Consider the following 24,153-nt stretch of genomic DNA (forward strand, 5'->3'; position numbering starts at 1 on the left):
AGGGCGATTGCACACAACCTTGTTGCTGTAAACCGATCTCCCTCATAGATAACACCCTTAAAATTTTAGGCAGAGTTTTATACACAAACATTTTAACCTGGACAGAGGACAATCAGATTTTAGAACAATGCCAACTAGGTTTCAGGGGTAAAATTGGCACAAACGAGCAAAGTCCTAATCTTAATTTGATCATAGGGAAGTACACAATTGCACAGCACTCGCCACTTTACTTAGCTTTTATGGACTTTTCCTCAGCTTTCGATTTTGTCAATAGGTCCAGTCTATATAGTTTAGAATATGGACTGGATGAGACCCTTGTTCATTTTTTGAGCCTATATCCATACGGACCTGAAAGCGCGGGTCAGGATTGTTGTTGGGGGAGAAGTTTCCACTTACATCAGTGTAGACAGAGTGGTCACACAGGGGTGTGCTCTGGCTCCTTTTCTAGTTATCATATATATAAACAATTTACATAAATCACTGATCACACTAACTAATGATATTCCCAGAATTCAAGGCAAACCTCTCCCATTGCTTTTATACACAGATGATGCGGTTTTAATTGGTCGCACACCAAATGCACTATGCACTTTAGTTCGAGGTTTCACAGATTTTATATCCGGCTTAGATTTATGCACAAATTTTTAAAAATCTTTTATAATGCCTCGTGGGCCAAGGAAATGTCCTTTAAATTTTATCTCTGTGGGTGACCAAAAATTAACTTGCACTGCTACTTTACCTTATCTGGAAATGGTCTTCGCTGCGAACGGCACCTGGTGTGAACACTTGGCATATTGTAAAAGTAAGTTCTCGAGGGATTATAACTCAATCCTCAGTCTCCTCCGCCCTAAAAGATCGAGAACAATTCCAGCCTTTTTAAAGATTTTTAAGATCCAGTGTGTACCAATAGCTACCTATGGAGCAGAGGTATGGAGTGTTGCCAAATGCTCTTGCGTCCAATCAGAGGAAAATAGATTTTGTAGAAAACTCTTGGCGCTCCAATCTCCACCCCTCTGTACATATGTTATGTTATGTTATGTTAATGTTATGTTAAAATGGGACTTTTATAGCGCAACGGCTACTCCAAAGGAGTGTCCCGGCGCTTTGTGCTCCAGACCTAAAGAAAGAACTGGAAAACATAACAGTAAAAAGACAGGAGCCTAAAAGAGGAAGCGGACTATCCAGAGAACAGCCAAGTTTTTAAGTCCTTCCTGAAGACATGCAAGTTCGAGGTAGTCCGCAAGGACACCGGTAGAGAATTCCATAGCTGGGGGGCAAGGAATCTAAAGGACCGGCCGCCTAGGCGAGCCCTTTTGATACGTGGTACCCGAGCCAGAGCCAATGTTTCCGACCTGAGGGATCGTGTAGGTCGGTAGAAGTCCAGCCTCTTCTGGAGATATTTTGCACCATTACCATGCAAGGCCTTATGGGCTAGGGTCATGGCCTTGAACAGTATCCTCTTCCGTACAGGAAGCCAATGGAGGGATAGGAGAAGGTTAGAGGCACTAGTGCGACGATGCAGGCCAAAGATCGCTCGTGCAGCAGCTTTCTGGGTCACCTGCAAACGCTGAAGGAGATATTCTGGCAGACCCAGATATAGGACATTTGCATAGTCCAATCTGGATCCTATAAGTGCCTGGACAGTTATCCTCCGATGTTCCTCAGAAAGAAGGGGAAAGAACTTACGCAACATTCTAAGGATCCCGAAACATGTTCCCGTAAGAGTAGAAACCTGGGATTTGAGCGAGAGCTCATTGTCAATTTTTACTCCCAGGTTCTTAGCCCACTTAGATGACTGAGTTGGAGGGAACATGTCAGCAGGCCACCACCCATGCCAATCTGGTTCCGATGGGCATCCGAAGAATAGTATTTCGGATTTATCCGAGTTGCACTTGAGGCTGTTGAGTTCGAACCAATTAAAAACAGCCCCAAGGCACTCACAGATCCTTTCTCCATCGAACTCTTCGCTCTTACGGCAGGTGAACAGAAGCTGGGTGTCGTCAGCATAAGAGACGATCCGGGCCCCATAGGACTCTGCCAATGTCGCCAGAGGGGTCATAAGGACGTTAAATAGAGTGGGGCTCAATACAGAGCCCTTAGGCACTCCGACTCCCAAAGGCGGCATTTCGGCAGACCCAGGTGGGACCCAGACCGTCTGCCGGCGGTTGGCTAGAAAGGAACGAAACCAGTTGAGCACCGTCCCCCCCAGACCGATGTCGTGTAGTCTAGTGAGGAGATCCTCATGGGGGACGGTGTAAAACGCCGCCGACAGGTCTAGCATAACTAACATCACCCTGCCTCCGGTATCCAGCACCTCCTTCACGATCTCAGAAACTTCCAGGAGCGCCGTCTCGGTGCTTAAGTTGGAGCGAAAGCCCGATTGGGATTCATGGAGTAACTCGTTTGACTCCAGGAAGTTAGAAAGCACGCTATGAACGTGTTTCTCCAGGATCTTGGTAAGTGCTGGAAGGAGCGAGATTGGCCTATAGTTGGAGGGCACTTCTGGGTCAAGATTAGGCTTTTTGATAAGAGGGATGACCATGGCCTGTTTCCAGGACTGGGGCAGAAATCCCTGACTCAGGGAAAGGTTAAGAATGGTATTAGCTAAGGGGTTAACAGCATCTGCCATTCTCGCTAAGAATTTTGCTGGGCAGGGATCTAGCGGTGAGCCCGATTTAAGGTTCCTTATCAAGGCTAAGGATGCGGCAGCCGAAAGGGGCGGGAAGTCTAGCAGAACTGGGCCTGGAGACGACAGGAGAGTTGTCTCAATCGGCAGAGTTGACAGGTCATCTATAGGTCTCAAAGGAAAGGAATCCTGAATTTGCCTAATTTTGGTGGTAAAAAAATTAGCAATGGTGTTGGCCCAGGTCTCCACCGGAGCGTCCTGAGCTGAGATAGACCGCGGGCTGGTGAATTCTCGCACAATTGAGAAAATCTCCTTACAGGAGTTTGCCGCGTCTTCAATCCTTTTGGCAAAATAGCATTTCTTGCCCTGAAGTATTAAATCATGATATGACTTCATCATGGTTTTATAAAGTTGTTTAGCCTCAGGTTCGTACTGGACTCTCCAAACCCGCTCTGCGACTTTGCATTGCGTACGTACGGTGATGGGCCAATTCCTCCGTAAACCAAGGGGCCGAGACCCGTTGGGCGGCAGACCTGGGTGCCTGTAATGGGGCGAGCTCATATGTCAAGGCGAACTGAAATTTGGATACATTGAAGACATCATGAGGGCCCGCCCCACACTATTTTGGCTATCCATAATGAAGAATCCCGAGGCTTCTCTCACAAGGGACATAATAGATTATAGTCTTCGCTGTGAGAAAGGGATGGATATTCCATGGCTTCCTTGGGTAGTCAAGAGTCTGGAAAGGGTAAACCTTGGTAGACTGTTTGCCAATTCGAAGACAGCTGTAACAATGGACAAAAAAGTTTTAAAGACAGCATTGTACGCACTTTATAGCGCAGAAAGACTAGAAAGGGAATTGAATAAACAAACTGTTGCATCATCTTTTTCTTAAAACTTTTGTGCGGCCTGATGGACATGTATTTTGTTTATGATGGGTTTATTTCCAATCCTTTTCGTTTACAGTACACCACCAACTTATTCAGAAGATTTTGCAGTCCCACTGGGGTCTGTGAGAGGAGGATGGTATCATCCGCAAATGTCAGAGCACATACATGAGAGCCACCTAACTTTGGGGAATCGTGGTTTGTGTCCAATATGAAATCTACCATATCATTAACATAGAGGAGAAACAGGGTAGGCGCCAGGACACAGCCCTGGCGGACCCTCTCCTCACTGGTATCTCCTCTGTCAACTCCCCACCCATACCCCAGCGCACTTTTGCAAAATTATCTTCATGTAATTTTATGAGACGCACCAGTAGGTTTTTTGGGACCCCTTGATTTAGGAAATGTATCCACAGCAGATCTCTTGGAATTGAATCGAAAGCGGCCTTTAGGTCAATAAAGGCCATATACAAATTGCCGGATCTTAGTTTAGTATACTTCCAGGCAATGGTTAGCAGCCTAAACACCTGATCTATGGTGCTGATTCTTTTTCTGAACCCTGCCTGGCATGGGGATAATAGGTCATGGTCAACTAGCCTGTTGTTTAGCCTGTCCAGTATCTGCTTTGAATAGACCTTTTGGGTAATGTCTATCAAGCTGATAGGTCTATAATTAGCGGGATCGTCCCTACTGCCCTTTTCGTATATAGGGACGATCTCCGCGCCCTTCCATGATATAGGGATAGCTGCCCTCTGCTAATTGCATTGCACAGTAAGTTGATATACGGTGCCCATACCTCTGGGTCATGTCTAAAGAGGTCTCCCGGGATAATATCTGGGGCTGGCGCTTTGGTCGGCTTAATGGCGGCTATAGCCTACTTAGTATCTAAGATACTAAAATATAGTGGTTCAAACTCCTTGGACATTGTCAGCTCTTTAATTATGCATAAGTTCTCGCTTGAAGGGGAACCCGGGCATGCATATAAATGTGCAAAGTGTTTGAACCATGGTTTAGGATCTAGATGGTAGTCCTGGGCTGGCTTGCTCGACTTATTGCCGTTTGCAACAATCTGCCAAAAAAGTGATTGATCTCCTGCCCTTGCAGCAGCTAGCAAGTCTTCCCAACCAGAGTCCTCCCAATTTTATGTTCTTGTTTTAGAATCTGATTGTATATTTTCCTTTCTTGCCTAATTTTAATCGATTCTTTCAACTCAAAGGCCTTGATTAGGTTCTTCTTTGCTTCTCTGCATAGTTCATTAAACCAGGGATTGACCAGCATCAGCTTATCCTTTGAAGAGGTTTTACCGATCACTGCTCTAGTAAGATGAGGTTCAATTTTTTCCACTAATGCTACGTGGGTTTGGGTAATTGGGATTGGATTTATATTCTTGTTAAAAAGAAAAGAAGATAGAAGGTCACTAAAAATATTATAAATGGAAGTAAGGGATTCAAGTTTCCCTAAAATGATTGGCCATCTAAGTGCCCTTCTATTGTTGCACAACATAGGCTGTGATACCTGCAAGCCTGATCTAGGATGATGCTGGAAATATTTTGCTGCTAGTTCTAGGCATAGGGGGAGGTGGTCACTTTCCCTCCTAGCCGCTACTCTAAAATCAGTCACGTATGCCGAGTGCGCAGCGCTTATCATGATATAATCTATAGCTGAAGACGATTGGCCCCTCAGAAAAGTGTTTGTGGGCTCAAAATCAGAGGGACATCTCCCATTCCAAGCCTGTAGCCCTTTTTCTACTGTTAAGTTAAAGATCTGCAGGGCTGAAGCGGTGCACCTCGCTGGTCTTTCAGAGCTGAGTAATGGGATGCCCAATGCAAGGTCTTCTTCTTCTTCCAGTATGGTTTCCATGCCCCTTAGTGGTTCAGAACGACAATTAAAATTGCCATCAATTACAATGAGGTTATTATTTGAAATAGAATCAATAATCCCTCCTAGTTGGATAATTAATGGTGATTCTTTAGAATGATCTCTTGGTCTTATGCATATGTTAAGAAGAGAGATCATAGATGTGTTGGAGAACTTTAAACATACACCCTGGATATCATCTGAACTGGACAACTATTTTGGCGTTTACTTGGTTTTTAGCCCATATCAAGAGCCCGTCTGAGGGTCTGCCTTTTTTTGGTTGAATTGCCTCGATACTGAATGTTCGATATCCCACCTTATATAGGGGTTCCAATGCCCAGGTCTCTTGGAAGAGGCATAGGTCATATTTATCTATATAGTCTTGCCAGTCAGATTCCAGGTGTTTTTTTGTTAAACCAGCAATGTTCCAGGACAAGAATTTAACACCATTTATATTGGGGGCACTAATCTCTTCTCTAGTTAGCCCACTATCCGGAACTAAGTTTGATCCTTGGTTTGAACCAAAGATGGGTCCGCCCTTAGCATCATCATCATCATAAGCAATTTCCCTGTTCAAACTAGTTGTCTCGTGAGTTCCCCAACAGAGACGCTGTGTCCCTAGACTTGTTGGTGTCTGGTCAGTAGATGAATTTAGTCAATCTACTGCTTCGAGGCCGCTTTGGGGAATCAGGTTGGTTCAATGGGCTCCAGGGTTAATTTTGGTCACGGTAGAGTTTAGGGGGAACCACAGCTCATTCTATCAGCTTTATTTTGCCGAATGGAAATGTTAGAATTGAATAATGAGTGAGTCCTTAGGTTCAAGGTTATTAAGTTATCAGCTATAACTTTTGAATACAATGTTACCCTAATATCATCTAAGCCCCCTCCTTCTTGCTGTAGCCGTTCGGCGCTCTTTATGTCAGATTTGATAACAGAAAGGCAGAGGCGCTGGGTCCTTATCCAATGTATAACCTTGCTAACCAGAGAGTCCCCATCCTCCCTGGTTCCTGGTTTCAATCTGGGGACGTTTGTAAGAAAAACGTTATGAGAAGGAAAACCCACCTGGCGCGTCCCACGCCACGGGATCCCTGTTCCGGTTTTGACGCGCCACCTGGCGCTAAGAGATGACGCTCGCTTCAGGCATCACTAGGGGACTCTGGGTAATGGAGTCCCCTACTCAATGGATGATCGGTGCAGCCCCCACGGGCTGTTCTGCTGCAGGAAGATGGTCGGTGCAGCCCCCACGGGCTGTGTCTGATGCAGGAGGATAGTGGGCTAGCAAGGGCAAACCAGGACTGGTATATTTTTACTTGTATGACGAACTGAAAAAGGGTTACCTCTGTCTCCTTCGTAAAAGTCTTGAATGTCTAGAGGACACAGGCCTTGCTTTTTTTTGGTTTTAAGGAAAAGACAGAGGTCACAATCAAAGCACCAAAAGCAATCAAGTCAAGTCAAGTCAAGTCAGAGAATTTATATAGCGCACTACATACCCAGAGGGTCTCAAGGCGCTAAGGGAGGGGGACTTGATGGATTTCCTTCATCACTTTCCTGTAAAGATCTTTCTGCCAGAGCTGTAAAACCTTCCACTCCTCCTCAGAGAAATGGGCAACAACGTCACAAAATGTGACAGGATCGGTGACGGTGGCTCGTTCTCAAATCGATACCCTGGGATCATAGTCAGCTCGGTGTGCCACTGATTCGGCCTGTGGAGGTCGAGGTTTCCTGCTACGACGGGGAGGGACGTCAAACAGCGAGTAGAGCACCAGGCAATGGAGCGCTATCTATTTATTTTTCTAACGTTTTTTATCCTGTACATGTGTTACTTTTATGGATACTTTGCTATCTGAATAAAGTCTTTTGGATTGGGATTGGATTGGCTACTTTCAGTCCTCTCACTCTTGAATGGGATTAGAAGTGTTTCTTTAAGTTAGCTGCTGCTTATGGCTTTCCCTGACAGTGCTCTGTGGATAACTCATGTTCCTGCAGCTAGCAGATAATTAATTTCCAAGTTTGAGGGCTCTCTGAGAGGCACAGTGACAAGAGCTGAGTCACAACGTTTTGTGTATTAAGTTTCTGTGCAGGTCAGTAGTGTAACAAAACTTGAGCCCTCCCCCCACTCCCCCCCTGCAAAAAACATGGACGCCCTCCTTCCCCAGACTGTCAGGACCTCTCGGGCCAGAATGAATTAAATGAAGGATGTCAAGAATTCATATTGTAACCTCAAACTGCATATTGTTTTGTATTATCATGCTTCACATTCTAATCATGGCAAAGTGTAATATTGTTTTGAACCTTCTTTGTCTAAACAATATAGCAATGTAACTTGCTTTTTATGTGCATACTTTCATTTACTGCTCACTGAGTCATTCTTGGTTACTGAGTGAGTCGGTTACATTTTTGCAACATTTCTTCCGTGAGTCTGTTTATTCATAAATGCATTGTGACAAGAGGCTCAGATAAGATTTTTATGTATTTGTAAAGTGCATAGCTGCCCTTAGGCTTCACAGAGCTAAGAGAAACATAACTACGGTGGACTAAGTCAAGTTGCCTCAGATCTGGAGTTTTTAGGGAAAGAGCAATGTTTTGAGTTTTTTCATGAATGCTAATTTGTTGGTTATCATGCGCATGTCCCTTGGTAGTGTGTTCCACATTTTAGGAACCAAGTGCTTGAAGGGCCTTCCTCCCCATCTTGCTCTTTTTTATTCTGCCCTGTTGCATAAGAAGATCCTCTGATGACCTTAGGGTCCTACTCGGGTTTCCCCTACCCAGACTTAACACCCCCACTGGCATCAGTGCAGCCCTCAGTCACACCATAGACCAAACTTTGCGGCCCCCGGGAAAATGTGAGTACTTGTGATCTAGATCAACAAAAGGCGGGAGTAGTTAGACAAGAAGACGAAACAGAAGCATGCATCTCTAAAAAGGCAGAAAAGGGAACCAATGAAAACAAGCATTGGCATAGCCAATAGGTCTTGCCTTTGGGACATTATAAGTGTTTAGCCATGCAACAGTTGATGTTGTTGCACCAAGGATATTGTGCTGGATAAATAAACACTTTAAGGTCCCAAAGGCGAGACGTACTGGCGATGCCAATGCTTGTTTACCTTATGGGTATTTGCTGATTGCTGCCTGGTTACTGGGGCCCTAGTGAGGTTGAGACATATTTGGGGGAGTTTTATCCTCATCAGATGATGCTGTGCCGGCCCAGGCCACATGCCCTCGTCTCCGAGAACTACATTCTATTAGGAGACCTCAACTTCCACCTTGAAAACAAACACAACAGTAACACCAACTCCCTTCTGGACAACCTGGCCAATCTCGGACTCAAACAACTTGTTGACACCCCCACCCATGTAGCCGGACACACGCTCGACCCTATCTTCACCTCCAGCAAGCACATTTCCTTCGACCGTACCACAGCTCTCCATTGGACGGACCACAGCTGTGTTCACTTTAGCTACAAAACCACCTTGACCCACAACCGCCCACAACCTATTCCTCGGATAAACTGGAACAAAATCACCTCCGACCAACTCCTCACATCACTCAACCAAAACCCTCCCACCCCCTCACTGGACCCAAACCAAGCGGCCACCAAACTCAAGCAATGGATCACCCACAGCGCTGACGAATTAGCACCCCTGAAAAAGCACCAGATCAATTCAGGCAGCAAAAAAGCTCCCTGGTTCAATGATGACCTTAAAAAGTCCAAGAAGCTTTGCCGCACCCAAGAGAAAACTTGGAGAAAAAACTCAACCACCGTAAACATGGCCACCCTCAAGGCAGCCACCCGCAAACATCACCAACTGATTCGATCCACCAAGAAATCAGCATTCAAGGATCGTCTCGACAACAACGCCCACAACAGCAAGGAACTTTTCAACATCGTCAAAGAATTCACCAACCCCGCCGCAGCATCTAACGACATCACTCCCTCCCAAGACCTCTGCGATGCGTTATCCTCCTTCTTCTACAACAAAATTGCCGACATTCACAACAGCTTCAAGAACATTCCCTGCGAACAACCCTCCCCACCCCCCTCAGACCATACAGCACCAACTAACAACCTCAGCGCCTGGAACCCAATCACCACTGAAGACACCATCCACCTAATGAATTCAATCCACTCTGGCTCGCCAACCGACCCCTGTCCCCACCACATCTTCAACAAAGCAGACTCCATCATCGCACCCCATCTCCGTGATGTCATCAACTGCTCGTTCAACTCTGCTACCTTCCCAGAAAGCTGGAAACACGCAGAGCTCAGCGCCCTCTTGAAGAAACCCACAGCAGACCCCTCTGAACTTAAAAACTACCGACCCATATCCCTCCTCCCCTTCCCCGCCAAAGTCATTGAGAAAGCCGTCAACAGACAGCTCGCCGCCTTTCTTGAATCCAACAAGTCCCTCGATCCATCTCAGTCCGGATTTCGAGCCAAACACAGCACCGAAACCGCCTCATTGCAGCGACAGACGACATCCGAACACTACTGGACAACGGAGAAACAGTGGCCCTCATTCTACTCGACCTCTCCGCCGCTTTCGACACAGTCTCTCACAGCACCCTTATACAACGCCTCAGCAACATCGGCATACAAGGAAAAGCCTTGGACTGGATCATCTCATTCCTCGCTGGGAGAACTCAAAGAGTCCGACTTCCCCCATTCAACTCAGAGGCCACGGAATTCATCTGTGGAGTACCACAAGGATCATCACTCAGTCCCACCCTCTTCAACGTTTACATGAGTCCACTCGCCTCCATCGCGCGTCAACACAACCTCAACATCATCTCTTACGCCGACGACACCCAGTTAATCCTTTCCCTCACCAAAGACCCTAACACCGCCAAAACCAATCTTCACGAAGGCATGAAAGAAGTAGCCGAATGGATGAAACATAGCCGCCTAAAACTCAACTCAGACAAAACGGAGGTGCTCATCCTAGGATCTTCTCCCTCTGCCTGGGACGACTCTTGGTGGCCTTCCGCCCTGGGCACAGCACCCACAACCACAGACCACGCTCGCAACCTGGGATTCATCCTAGACTCCTCTCTCTCGATGTCCAGACAAGTCAACGCAGTCTCATCCTCCTGCTTCAACGTACTTAGTATTCTCAAAAAGATCTTCCGCTGGATCCCCCTCGAAACAAGAAAGACTGTCACCCACGCATTGGTCACGAGTCGACTGGATTATGGTAACACACTATACGCCGGAATCACAGCAAAATTACAGAAAAAACTCCAACGCATCCAAAACGCACCAGCGAGACTCATATTGGACACCCCTCGCCAAGATCACATCACCGGACACCTAAAAAACCTCCACTGGCTACCCGTCAACAAGAGAATTACATTCCGTCTTCTCACTCACGCACACAAGGCCCTCTACAAACCAGGACCCGATTGCCTCAACACTCGACTGTCCTTCCACACACCCTCCCGCCAACTAAGATCCTCCAATCAAGCGCTCGCCGCAGTTCCGCGCATCCACAGATCCACCATGGGAGGACGATCCTTCTCCTACCTGGCGGCCAAGACCTGGAACTCACTCCCCACCCACCTCCGCCTCACTCAGAATCACATCTCCTTCAGAAAAGAACTTAAACCCTGGCTTTTCGACAAAAATGTAACCCCCCCTTCCCCAAGCGCCTTGAGACCCTCTGGGTGAGTAGTGAGCTATATAAATCCATGAACTTGAACTTGGTTCATGAGGCGCAGTCGGTGCTGACTGGGAGTGTGTTGTTTCACTTTCAGTTGACGGGGCTGCCCCCCTCTACTCTGGTGAAAGCCAAAAACGGAATTCAAGTCGATCTTCTCATCACACAGACAAAATGTCACCGTTTGCTGAGGCCTTCAAAAGAGTGACCCAACTCCACCACTGAGGGCCAACGAGCTTTTTTGATACAAAATAATCATCGATCGATGCAACAACAACAAATGAATCCCGGACGGCAGGCTCGAGACCCTCCAGCACCAGACAATCTTTGTATCTCTTCGCCTCACCTGTGGGTGCTGTGGGCTGTGGGTCGGGTTAAAAGAGGGCCTCGGATGAACAACTGCGCATGCGCTGAGGACGGACACTGCCTCCCGCCGCGGAGCGCGAGTTCAGGAAGGTCATAGATGAACAACTGCGCATGCGCTGAGGACAGACACCACTATTCACAATCGGACACCAGAAGTCTTTGCAAGACATATTCCTATATTTAGTTCACAGCACAGGCCCCGACAGCACCGAGCGCAGCAGAGGCCCGGAGCGCAGTAAAGGGCTCCATGTCAGTGCCAGTGCAGGTGGGACGGGGTCCGAGCAGGGACAGATTAAAAGAGATACAGCACGCGCTGAGATGTATTGATCGCCTCACCTGTGGGTGCTGTGGGCTGTGGGTCGGGTTAAAAGAGGGCCTCGGATGAACAACTGCGCATGCGATGAGGACGGACACTGCCTCCCGCAGCGGAGCGCGAGTTCAGGAAGGTCATAGATGAACAACTGCGCATGCGCTGAGGACAGACACCACTATTCACAATCGGACACCAGAAGTCTTTGCAAGACATATTCCTATATTTAGTTCACAGCACAGGCCCCGACAGCACCGAGCGCAGCAGAGGCCCGGAGCGCAGTAAAGGGCTCCATGTCAGTGCCAGTGCTGGTGGGACGGGGTCCGAGCAGGGACAGATTAAAAGAGATACAGCACGCGCTGAGATGTATTGAAGTGCAAAGCTCCTCGGTTCAGCTCCTCTATGAAGGGGGAAGTGTCTCTCCTCTGCGTAAGCGCAGTGTGGCTGAGCGTCCTCTGTCCAGGGCTGTTTACAGTCTGCAGTCAGTGTAAGGGCCCAACACTTTTCGATTGTTCTGCGATAGGGAGTAGTGTCTTTGCTCCGCTGTGACGCGCGGTGCTGCGCCTGCGCAACTGTGAGACGCAATGTTTTGTTGCTCGGGGGAATAACACACCGGGCCCCACTCCTCACAGGCAGCCGGGCCCTCGGCGGGCCCCCTTCCTCCCAGGCCCTGCAAACCCCACTGAGCGGTGCACAAGGAGAGGTGAGGTGTCCTCAAAGCGCCCAACCATGTGTGTGTGTTTAATAATATTTTTAGTGGATCTCATGTTTTTTGTTGTTGTTTTTGTTGTTGTTATTTATGAAGAACAAAACAGAGACAATGAACGTCATCGCCATAGTCAAACAATTCCATATAATCCCATTCACCGTGTGTGTGTTTGTGGAATACCAGGTGATGTCCCTGGTGTCTGATTACTGGTGTTTGTTTTTATTTATTTTATTTTATTTATTGAACCCCTTGGCCGTGGCTGTCATTCCACGGCGGCGCTAGGGGGGAGCCGCGCGGCGCCGCCATGCTCGTGACGGAACCACTCAGTCACAAGCCACGGGCGCACTGTGCTTGTGACGGAGTGGTTCCGTCACGGCCCCGCCCGCTCCATAGAACGCGCCGCGCAGGCGCGGAATTGATGCCGCGCAGGCGCGGCGGCCGGGTCGTGAAGGAACCATTCCGTCACCAGCACAGCGCGTCCGTAGCTCGTGATGGAGTGGTTCCGTCATGTGCACGGAAAGGGTTAATGCATTTTTATAAAGCGCAGACTTTACCCGAAAGTGTCAGAGCGCTGTACAATAGAACCAGTTACGTTACATGAGAGAACGGTTACAGGAATGGAACAAACAAAAATAGCATGCCATAGAATCAAAGCGACGCAGGAAAAAGGCATACAATCTCAAGCACAGCAAGCGCAGACTGTACAAGCAAAAATATGAATATATATGACAAATTTTACAATGACTAAAGCACTTCCTGGCGAAAAATAGCAGGCCATAGAATCAAAACAACGCAGGCAAAAAAAACACAATATCAAACGCAGCAAGCACAGGATGTACAAACAAAAATATAAATATAAGTGACAAATTTATAATGACTAAAGAACTTCCTGGCGGGGTCTGAGAAGGAGGGAATTAGTTCTGAAAGTGTCTGGAATAAAAGAGATTTGAGGTCCGCTTTGAAGATCTGGATGGAGGTGATTGCACAGAGCGGAGTTCCAGATTCTCACAGCATTACCTGAGAACGATTGTGCCATCAATTTTTCCCTTTTGAAGGAGGGGGGGCTCAAGCAGGAACTTTTCCGCACTGCAAGAAGGTCTTGAGCCTCCAGCCAATTTCAGTTTCTTCGCCAGATAGCGAGGGGAGAAAGAGTGCAAAGCTTTGTGGGTGATGCACGCTGTTTTGTAGATAGCTCTAGCCTTGATGGGAAGCCATCGGAGATAAGATAGGATAGGAGTGATGTGGTCACTTTGTTTGGACCCTGAAATGAAGCGAGCTGCTGAATGGAGGATGGATTTGAGGGGGGAGAGGTGAGATTTGGGAAGGTCAAGTCAGAAGAGAATTACAATAGTCCAGTCTAGAGAGAACTAGCGATTGGACCAAGGCTTTTAGGTCATTCTCCGGGCAGAACCGGCGAATCCCCCATAAAAGGAGCAGCTGATAACGTGCGCTCTTGACCATGGAATTGATGTGTGAGGTTAGGTTGAGTCTTTTGTCAAGTATGACACCTAAGGATTTAGCGCAGTCCACAATGATGGGTTTACTGTTGAGTAGATTTGATTGATCCATCCAGGATTGAACAGGAGGCGGAGAGAGAGAGCTAGATAAGAGGAGGAATTTCGTTTTGGAGGGATTGTGAATGACTTGGTGAGCTAACATCCAGTTGTGAATAGCGTTGAGAGTAGAGCTGAGTAGTGAGAGATCATGAGGGGAAGACACCTTGAGGTAGATTTGGGTATTATCCGCATAAAGATGGTAGAGGATTCCAGATTTGCTTAGAAGGTTCCCTAATGATTCCAGGTAGAGATTGAACAGAGTGGGAGCAAGGATAGAACCTTGAAGTACGCCTTGACCAACCACCAGTGGCGACGACAGACTGTTCGCAATCTTGATCATTTGGGATCTGTCCGAGAGGAAAGAGGCAAACCATTTGAGTACTGTGCCTTCCACGCCCATTCTCTGTCGGAGAATGTTAAGGAGGGTGTTGTGATTAACAGTGTCAAAAGCTGCAAAGAGGTCAAAAAGAATCAGAAGGCACGATTCCCCCGAATTGAGAATATGCAGCGCATCATCGATCACTAGCAGCAGTGTTGTTTCAGTGCTGCAGTTTTGAATAAAGCCCGACTGGAACATGTTGAGGAGATTAATGTCCATAATGTGTTGGGAGAGTTGTTTTGCAACGCATTTTTCTGTGATCTTTGAAAGAAAAGGGATATTGGTGATGGGGCGGAAGTTATTGAGGTCATTTGCATCTGCAGAGGGTTTTTTTTAGAAGGGGGGAAACCTGTCCAGTTTTGAGGACAATTGGGAGGGATCCTTGACTGAGGAAGAGATTGACTAGCCTGGTCCAGTAGGAGAGAGTGTCAGTATAGAAATTAATGGCGATGCCACTGGGTATGGGGTCAGAAGAATGGTTGGAGGGTTTGATTTCGCGGATGCATTTGAGGAGATCAACCTCTGAGATGGCGGCAAAGTTCTGCCAGGTGACTAAGGATTTTTGCTCCTCGATGGGTGACCTGTTCCACCAGAGATCTACTGTAAAGAACTCCGATACACACCAGATAATGGCGAAGAAGTTCTTTATTTATATATCCTTGAGGATCCCTTCTGCTAGTAAGATGCTTCTTAATTACGCTCCGGCTGTGTGGATGAGAAGTGTTTATTTTTCCTTCTTTATTTTTTTTAAAATGGCGCTGACGTACAAGGCAGGTAAACTGGACTGCTGATTTATTACTTTAAAGATGGCCGCTTGACGTTAGAGGCATCCGTCTTCGTCGCTGATGTTTACACAGATGGACTGATGACGTAGGAATAATAATTCAATGCGGCAGTTGGTGAGTGTTCGTTAAGGCAGTTGTGTACCTCAGCAAGTGTATTTTCCAGTCAGAATGTAATTCCAGCAATATTAAAAGTTGAAGAGAAAGTGTCAAATTTTTTAAAATTACCTTGAAATGTGTTGCTCGAAGCTTACTTGCTGTTTAGACTTTTAGATGAAGTTTGGCTTGTGGCTCGCTGAAAATTCTTGTTGGTTTCTTTGTTGTAGTACGTTTTTTCCCGATAATTTTTCCTTGTTACTTCTTATTTCGATCGCAAGTTCCAAGTAAGTATTTTAGCCAAAGTTCATTTCAGCATGTTCAAATTTTATCAAGTTTCTTTTTCTTCAGAATTTTTACTCGTTTGAGTTTACTGTGTTCACCTTAATTACATATTTGACTGTTCTCCGACCTTAAGTGCACTGATGTTAATAACATCAATTTATTCTTTGCAAATCTTGGAATTCACCTGACACGAAGTACTTGAAATCGCGTACCTTCTATGACTGTATCCTTGTATATTTCCTTAAGTGCTGAGTTCTCGTGTTGGTGCTCGTCGCCACTTTGTAAAGAACTCCGATACACACCAGATAATAAGCGAAGAAGTTCTTTATTTATAATCGCCAACACAGGCTCCAGGGGAGCTCTAGCATAACTTGTCAAAGCAGTGATCAGCTGTCAACTGTCAGCTGATGACCTCACGGCTGGTACGGTATCCGCACAGGGACATCAAGAAAGCAATGGCAGAACGGTGTCCACGGAGGGACACAACTACAGAGGACGTAACATCTACTTATTATTTCTATGATGAGTTTGTATTGTTCTTGTTTTGTCTCAACATTGGTTTGCTTGTTCAACCTGGTGCGTTCAAGGCACTCTATATGCTCGATACTACCGCTGACCTAATGGCCTATTTAAATGTTTTTTCATTTAAGCTGCCTACCCAGGAGGCTTTCTGACCATACCATTACTAAGTGGTTTATGCTCGCTATCATGGCGCTCTCACCAATATTGAAGTAGAAGATCGTTCTGAATATTTATGAGTAAGTGTTTCCTGTATCTGATGGCTTCTTCAGGCTTTTCGATGTTTGACGATTAGGGCAAGTGCAAGAGCACACTACCTGTTGTCCAATAGTTTGCATACCAATGTTCTGGTTTCTACTTACTTGTCGTTCCAGGACTCTTTACTTACGTATAACTACTACGAAGGTTCACTGGACACAGAGAAAATATTTCTGACCGACTACTTGGGCCACAGATACTCCTCTCTAAAGTAAGTGCTGGGAAGGGAGGTTGTTAGGGTCACTATATATCTGGCTTTTAGAGATAGGTGATTTAAGTCATCTTTTGATACTTTACATTTACTATCACCTATACTGATCTCTTTAGCTGCTGGTACTTACGCTGCGAGAGGTCTCATATTTCGGATGCTCCATCTTACTGCTGGTTATTAGACTGCGGGCCCAGTACTCTTCATTGGATTTAGTAAGTTTTGGCTTGTTACTAAGCAGCCCACATGAGGTAAACCATTCATTGTATCTTGCATTAGTTACATGTTATATATATATATATATATATATATATATATATATATATATATATATATATATTTCTTTTGTTTACTATACTACATCACATATATACCTTTCCAGTAAATATATTTTTAGCTGATATGAAAGGTCATGTGGATCTATGTTTTGACGAGATCAATCAGGACTTTGAGGAGCTAGTTGTAAAGCATATAAGAAGATTGTATAGGAATAACTCGTGGATTTTCGCCTTTATTTTATTTTTAGTATACATTCTACGTATTTGCAGAACATATTCTAGCTTGGCAGCCATACTACCTCATCAGAATACCCTTTGAAAAGCTTAGAAGCGCCTCATATGATATTTATAACATTCTCAACTTAGGTATTTACTTATATGTTTCTCTCTGGAATTTTTTCACTTCACCAATTATCCTTGGATTTGGAATTGGCTTACTATATGGAGATTGGGTCTATTTTTCATTTTAATTGACTTTTTCTTTCTTTCACTTGGAGCTTCAATTTGTGTACTTGGGTGTCTTTGTGATTCACTGGATATTTCCAACATTTTCCCTTTGTTTCCCTTTTTTAACCAACACTTTTAAGACCTTCCTTTCTATCCCTTCTTGTTTCTTCTACAGGCATGTTTTTATTAGAATCTTAATAGTTTTTTCTACATACAAAAACGTTTTTTGTGAATAACTATTAAAAAGTTATGAATGAAATGTATTTTTCTGTTAAACAGCCTTGCAAAAGTCGTCCCAAGACAAAACACGTGTCGGCTGTTCTTGTTTCTGTCTCTACGTGTCAACATTTGAGAAGACTTATGAATAAAATATTTCTGTTGCATATATAGTTGGACTTGTGCTACTATTGTTCTCAGAGCTGTGGACCCACTTGAGTCCCTTTTATAACGTGTTTGAGCTGTGCTCTGTCATTCAGATTATTGTTTTGCTATATGAAGATTTTCTACATATAGATTAGCACTGTGGATGGCACAGTGCTTGGTATTGAGCACGCTGGAGAATATCCGCTTCATCTTTTTAACTTTGTGGCAACCTTTTACGGAGGTGCTGGCTGTTGTGTACCACTGCCATCAGGTGTTTTTGTAACAAGCCAGAACTATTGGCTTTGTCTATGGTTGTTAGTTGCATAAAATAAAAAAGCAGCAACCATGGCTGCTATATTCTTTCTCGGGAGGATGAGTTAAGTCTAGTGATAGTGGCGCCTCACTTGATTATCGGTGTATCTGTACTATACTATTTAGTGTGTTATGGTGCTTAGGGGGGGGTCCTCATCCTTGACCTCATCATTCAGTACTCCACATGAGAACTGTACAAATGTTGTTACAATGTCCTAGCACACATAAACCCTTATTCCGTTTTGTTCATATATATATACAAAAAGTAGCAGTAAACAATCTCTGTATTCATATTTTCTTTTCTTTATTCCAAAAGTTGTTGCCAACACGTGTTTCGTTGCTGCCTGGGTAGTTCACCCGCGACTTCGTCAGGGCTGTACAACATATATACAATGCGATGTAACAACATCACACATATGTTTTGCATCAAGATCTATGCATATGTGTACATAGTCCCTCAGTCCCCTTTTAAGGTAGAGGATAAGCACCCCAAAAGTGTGAGTTTAGTGAGACAGAAATACGGCACAATTTTGGTTGTGTTGCATTCAAAATTGAGATAATTTATTTCTCTATTCCCTGTGTGTCCCAGTGGTGGGGATATTATGCAAATAATATTAGGGGTCATATCTCCCGTATATAGTGTCTATATTCTTCATTCTATCTGTAGTGCTTACAGTGTATACCCCAGGAGTGGCATACCTGAGATACTGGAATCGAGATCAGCTGGCCTGTAATTCATAAGACCAATATGAGTATTCGGGCAAACATCAGAAAACGTAATCACTCCTAACTAGTTGACATATAATCAAAATGTCACCAAAAGAGCCTACCTTCCGACCGATTGTAATTCCGTCCCGGCCAATTGTCGGCCTGGGTGAGGATCAATCAAACAATCAATCACGACATTTGTATAGTGCACTACTCACCCGGAAGGGTCTCAAGGCGCTGGGGGAGGGGAAAGTTACTGCTCGAACAGCCAGGTCTTGAGCTGCTTCCTGAAGGCATGATGGTCTTGTGTTCGCCGAAGGTGGGTGGGGAGGGAGTTCCACGTCTTGGCTGCCAGGTAGGAGAAGGATCTTCCTCCGGCGGTGGCTCTGCGGATGCGTGGTACGATGGGGAGGGCGTGGCTGGTCGATCGTAGCTGGTGGGTGGCCGTGTAGAAGGTCATGCGGTCGTTAAGGTACTTGGGGCCCAGGTCGTGGAGAGCCTTGTGTGCGTGGGTGAGGAGTCTGAACGTGATTCTCTTGCTGACGGGGAGCCAGTGCAGGTCTCTCAGGTGTCCGGTGATGTGGCTGTGTCGGGGGATGTCGAGGATGAGTCGGGCGGAGGCGTTCTGGATGCGTTGGAGTCTTTTTTGAAGTTTCGCTGTGGTTCCGGCGTAGAGGGTGTTCCCGTAGTCCAGTCGGCTGGTGACGAGTGCCTGGGTGACGGTCTTTCTGGTTTCCGTGGGGATCCATCTGAAGATCTTGCGGAGCATGCGCAGGGTGTTGTAGCACGAGGATGAGATGGCGTTGACTTGTTTGGTCATTAACAGGGAGGAGTCCAGGATGAAGCCCAGGTTGCGTGCGTGGTCCGTCGGTTTGGGAGCGGTGCCCAGGGCCGGGGGCCACCAGGAGTCGTCCCAGGCGGAGGGTGATGATCCCAGGATGAGGACTTCCGTCTTGTCCGAGTTCAGTTTGAGGCGTCTGTTCCTCATCCAGTTGGCGACGTTTTTCATCCCTTCGTGTAGGTTGGCTCTAGCGGTGGTGGGGTCGCTGGTGAGGGAGAGGATGAGCTGGGTGTCGTCAGCGTAGGAGATGATGTTGAGGTTGTGCTAGCGTGCGATGGCTGCGAGGGGGCTCATGTAGACGTTGAATAGGGTTGGGCTGAGTGACGATCCTTGTGGTACGCCGCAGATGACTTCGGTGGCCTCTGATCTGAATGGAGGAAGGCGGACTCTCTGGGTTCTTCCGGTGAGGAACGAGATGATCCATTCCAGCGCTTTTTCTCGAATTCCGATGTTGCTGAGGCGCTTCACTAGAGTTCGGTGGCAGACGGTGTCGAATACCGCAGAGAGGTCCAGGAGGATGAGGGCCGTTGTTTCCCCGTTGTCGATCAGGGTTCTGATGTCGTCGGTGGCTGCGATCAGGGTGGTCTCGGTGCTGTGGTTGGCCCGAAATCCGGACTGTGAGGGGTCGAGGGATCTGTTCGTCTCGAGGAAGGCGGCCAGCTGTTTGTTGACGGTCTTTTCGATGACTTTGGCCGGAAAAGGAAGGAGCGAGATGGGACGGTAGTTCTTGAGGTCGATGGGGTCCGCCGTTGGTTTCTTCAGGAGGGCGGTCAGCTCGGCGTGCTTCCAGCTCTCCGGGAAGGTGGCTGTGTGGAAGGAGGAGTTGATGGTGTCTCGGAGATGGGGTGCGATGGTGGCGTCGGCTTTGTTGAAGACGTGGTGTGGGCACGGGTCAGTTGGTGATCCGGAGTGGATGGAGTTCATCGTGCGGGTGGTGTCTTCGGTGCTGATCGGGGTCCAGTTGCAGAGGGTGGTGGTGGCGGGCGTTGGTTCGGTGGTAGGGTGCGTGGTCTGTACGTCGAAGCTGTTGTGTATGTCGGCGATCTTGCGGTGGAAGAACGAGGCAAGTGAGTTGCAGAGGTCTTGCGAGGGAGTGATGTCGTTGTTTCCGGCGCTGGGGTTGGAGAACTCTTTGACGATGCTGAAGAGTTCCTTGCTGTCATGGGTGTTGTTGTCCAGTCATTCTTTGAGTGCCATCTTCTTGGTGGCGTGGATTAGCTGATGGTGTTTGCGGGTGGCGTGCTTGAGGGCGGTCCTGTTGTCTGTGGTGTTGTCGAGTCGCCAGGCTTTCTCGAGGGTGCGGCAGTTCTTCTTGGGTTCCTTGAGTTCGTGGGTGAACCAGGGGGTTTTCTTGCTGCCGTGTCTGCTGGGAGGGTTCTTAAGTGGAGCGAGGTCATCGGCGCAGGATGTAGGTATCTTATGTCGTATGCTCAGAAATTCTGAAACAGAATCATACCTGTCCATTATTTCCAGTCTTCATAACATTTCCATCGAGCACCATATTACTCATCCATTACCGATTCCTCCAAATCAATCTCCAACCTATTGTGTGTCATCTTATCCTTAAAAACTAAAAACTGCAGTGGATTCCGTCACAACTATTAGTTATGGAATCGCTGTGCTGATCCCATTTTACAGACTAAACCTGTCTGTATTATTAAAATTATAGATATCTCATCTGTTGTACCAGACTATCATGGGAAATATCTATCAGTTCTAAACTTGGCATGCATTATTATTATACGAGCTTAAGTCTTATACTGCGTTTAGTAATATAAACCACTGTAACCCATGGTAATCCATATATTAGGTAAATCTACGCACAAAGCTGCTCGTATAGATACCTTGCGTGTGTCTCAGAAGGCTCGTAGTAAGTCGATGTGGGAGAAGGCGGAACGCTGTACGTGGCGTGGTCTTCCCCAGTAATATTAGTAACTGTGTCCCAAAGTCCTAATTCGGATTCTGCATACAAGTATATGGAGATTTAGAGTGAGAGAGGTACCCCTTGGGAATGTCAAGGGAAATAGGGTAATTAAACCAATAGAGAGCAGAGTTTCCCTGGTCCGTGATATGTAAATACACAATCAACATACAACAATATAATATAACAACGTAAATAAATAAATGCTTTCAAAATGTATTGAAAATACATCTTAACATAAAATCATTAGAAATATATGTAATTCTTAATCCCCACAATGTAAGAGCATAGATAAAAATACATAAAAACAATCATACAATTATGACCAGCATAATTTATACAAGACAGAACATGTTATATGACTTAAATTTGTCATTCCTCTTTGTACATCTCCTATATTTTACTGCCACATAATGTCATCCACTTTCAAATATTTGATGATTGACAGAAATGTTGCTTAATGGGATGGTACAGGTTAATGCGTCGACGCGTTTCGATGGCTTGAAAATTTTACAAGTATGTTTTGTCTGTCTCTGACAGGGTTATTGGTCTTTTCCCTATAAAGATATACAGAATTAAATTCTATTCTTTTTTGATAAAATCACATTTTATTCATCACGTTAATTTAAATGCTATACTTTAACATCATACATGTAACGTCCCCTACAAAACATTATATGCAATCTGAAACCTTCTTAATGCTGTTAGAACATTATCATTCTTTCTTTATTCAAAAATGTCTGAGAACCCTTATATATTTGTTGGTTCAAATATCATAGGACATACATATATTTATCGGGACTTGTTCCCCTCTTTGTGGTGTTATCAAGTATAGTCATTGCTAGTGGGATATAGTCAATACAAGGTATGGATATATTTTAGGTACTGCTATACCTTTAATAGCTTGCCATGCTTAGGGTTTCAGGTGCTATGGTGACTAGTGAGTCCCCTCGGGCTTTTCAATTGGTATCCCCCGTGGACTCGTGATTTTAGGGGAAAAAAAATATTTTTAATTTTTAAAAAATACATGAGTACAAGTCTATTGAGGCTTTACTCTCAATAGGTCAGATCATGCACCTCCTAACAGAATGGCTGCTCACCTCTAATACATGTTTCCTAGATGTTATATGGAAACGTCTTATCCTTCCGTGGTAATTTTCCCTTAGAAATGTTGTCTTTTGTTCGGAGCCAATCTGAGAATAAAGGTAAAGCATTCTAGTTGCCGCTGTAAATGGGGGCATTTTTGTGTGAACTATTCCATCTTAGTTGATTTACCTTCTCTTAGATCCTGCGGAATGCGGGGATAACTGGCTACTTCCGTTAAAATACGCGGCTATTAAGTTGTCTTCAGGAGGTACACTGAAGTACTAGCAGGTCTGCTGTCGCTTAGACTATAAGAGTAAAGATAAAGGGTTTAAATTACACATGGTCCTGACTGATATTATGGAGGTCTACCGGCTAATTCTAAAGTTCCGTCCTTACCTTTCGTTCGAAGCGTATTTCCCTGCAGATCTGTTCCATCTGTCATTGCTATTTTGTTTCCCGCCGTCTCGTCTTTTAAGCTAAAGTTGGGGATAGTGTGATTGGGTGTTTGGTTATCCGAGTATGTAAACTAGCGGTTTCCTATTTAGTCCGCCGCCTTTCTGACGTATTTCATGATGTGCGTTCCTATAGGCCCATGGGACCGGCCAATGATTGCTGGTCTAGCTCGTTTCTTTAGGTTGTACGTTCGTGGGCGGTTTGCAAATATAAGAAGTCCAATTCCATGTACACATTTAGACAAAACCATGCTAAATGTGCCCCTGTGTCAGGCCTCCCTACGGGATGCATTTGTGCACATGGGCGTGCGCAGGGGAGGGGGGGCAAGGAGAGGCGCTCCAGGGAGGGGCAAGTGCCCCTCCTTGCCCCCCGCGGATGCCCATGCAATCACTGTCCTGAATTTGCACCTATGCCAGTTGATTACGATAGGGACTGGTGACCAGAGGGCCACAGCCTCTCCTCCATTACTGGTGACCCGCAGCCCCTCCCCCATCACTGGTGATCTGGGGCCGCAGCCCCCGCAATTCCCCCCCCCATTACTGGTGACCCGGGGCCGCTGCAGCCCCTCCTCCATCACTGGGGTCCCGGGAGCCACAGCCCCTCCATCATCACTGGTGACCTGGGGCCTCAGCCCCCCCCCATCACTGGTGACCACAGCCCCTCCCCCATCACCGACTACAACCCCTCCCTCATCACTGGTGACCCGGGGCCTCAGCCCCTCCCCCATCACTGGTGACCCGCAGCCCCTCCCCCATCACTAGTGACCCGGGGCCTCAGCCCCTCAGCCCTTCCCCCATCACCCATCACTGGTGACCCGGGGCCGCAGCCCCTCCCCCATCGCATGATCCTCGGTGTGACCCCTCAGGGCTCCGTAGGTGAGGTCGCATGGCCCCCATGATTGGCCACCGTCCAATCAGAACCTTCCTCAGCGCAAGCCTCCACAGCTGCAGCCAATGAGAACAAGCTGCATGTGAACCAATCAGAACCACCCTGCTGCCACGAGGGACCAATAGCCGCGACTGAGAACAAGCCATAAAGGGAGAAGGGTTTCCTCTTCCGGGTCAGCAGCGGCAGCGACAGCATCAGCAGCAGTGCTGACGTCACTTCTGGTCAGTTTTGCCATATTGGTCTACTTCCCGTGTCGGGCGGGGTGCCAAAGTCTGTCCCCCGACCTCCAGCTTGGCCAAGTTCAAAGGTGAGTGAAGGGGGGGAGCGGGCACAGCCTTTAACGCGAGGTTGACCCCCCCAGTAA

General features: G+C 46.5%; 2 protein-coding genes across 3 annotated transcripts in view; one reads left to right on the plus strand and one right to left on the minus strand.

Annotated features, from left to right (window-relative positions):
- The window catches only part of LOC147737434 (uncharacterized), a 908,239-nt gene that overhangs the window by 497,417 nt on the left and 386,669 nt on the right, over positions 1-24,153 (minus strand). The window lies entirely within an intron of this gene.
- LOC147737437 (uncharacterized) overlaps positions 12,279-24,153 on the plus strand; it is an 84,355-nt gene continuing 72,480 nt past the window's right edge. The window contains exon 1 of one of the 2 annotated variants that reach the window (XM_086929530.1): positions 12,279-12,403. The gene's annotated coding sequence lies outside the window, so the exon portion shown is untranslated. The remainder of the gene's footprint in view (positions 12,404-24,153) is intronic. The other variant, XM_086929553.1, reaches the window with a different exon arrangement.

Source organism: Lissotriton vulgaris, chromosome 1_1, assembly GCF_964263255.1.
Source record: "Lissotriton vulgaris chromosome 1_1, aLisVul1.2, whole genome shotgun sequence".
NCBI classification, from domain to species: Eukaryota; Metazoa; Chordata; class Amphibia; order Caudata; family Salamandridae; genus Lissotriton; species Lissotriton vulgaris.